The sequence below is a fragment of the Octopus bimaculoides genome, chromosome 8, assembly GCF_001194135.2.
Source record: "Octopus bimaculoides isolate UCB-OBI-ISO-001 chromosome 8, ASM119413v2, whole genome shotgun sequence".
Classification (NCBI taxonomy): Eukaryota; Metazoa; Mollusca; class Cephalopoda; order Octopoda; family Octopodidae; genus Octopus; species Octopus bimaculoides.
Window position 1 is genome coordinate 9,266,724 of NC_068988.1, and position 1,138 is coordinate 9,267,861.

The window sequence follows — 1,138 nt, forward strand, 5'->3', positions numbered from 1 at the left end:
TGGTTTTTGTGCCTCTCCTCACCTACGATCATAAATGTTGGGTAGTGACCGAAAGAGTACGATTGCGGATATATGTAACCGAAGCAAGGGTCCTCCGTAGGATCTCTGGTGTGACTATACTCCACAGGGTGCGTAGCCTAGAGACCAGGGAGTCTCTCCAAGTCAAACCACTACTTCTCTGCATTGAGAGGTCACAGCCTCGGTAATACGAACATGTGATTAGGATGTCACTGGAAAGAATCGCAGTTGGCCTAAGGGTAGACCCATTACGAGTTGGTTGGATAATATCCATAGTCTCAAATGGTCACACTTGGGAATTCAACCGGAAAGTGCAATGACAAATGCCTCTGACAGGACCCCATTGAGAAAGAGCGTGAGGACCTTACCTTCACGATCTTCACAGGAATAGTGGCTAGAGAAGATGGATGGTCGGATAGAAGTGTTTGTTGTTCGTGTTCTTGTTCTTGTCGCTCTATATTTTATCAGACAAACTATTTTTATTCACAAATTAGAACCAAACATGAATTCTATGACATTCTGTCAGTTTTTTTTTTATTCTTTTACGTTGTTTTCCTCTTCGTAAAAATTGCGTTAAGCTGGCAGAATCGTTAGCGCATCGGGTAAAATGCTTGGCGGCATTGTCTCCGGCTTTTTACGTTCTGCGTTCAAATACCGCCGAGGTCAACCTCACCTTTCATTGTTTGTCTCTGGATCGATAAAACAAAGCAGTAAAGTACTGAGATCAATGTAATCAGCTTACCCCTCCCTCAAAATTGCAAGCATTGTGCTAAAACTATAAAATTCAAGGAGAAAGATCTAAAGTGTTTTAGACAGAAGGAACCTCAGGGTAATTTAGCTGCTGCTTGTAGCAGATCAAGCGACAACGTACATTGGATTCAATTGATGCAGTTAAGGCAATAATGAGATGTCGAATTTAACTAAAACGATATCCAATTGCAATGGTGGTGTGAGATATAACATCTATGGCAATGATGCTTTCGTTGGAATCAAATTGTTTGTGCAACAATATTCTGAGAGAAATTTGCAGTGAATTCTAAGAGTTTATTATTAATGTTGGTCAATTCGGAATATTTGAACCATTGAATGTATGGATGTATGTGTATGTATATGTATATAT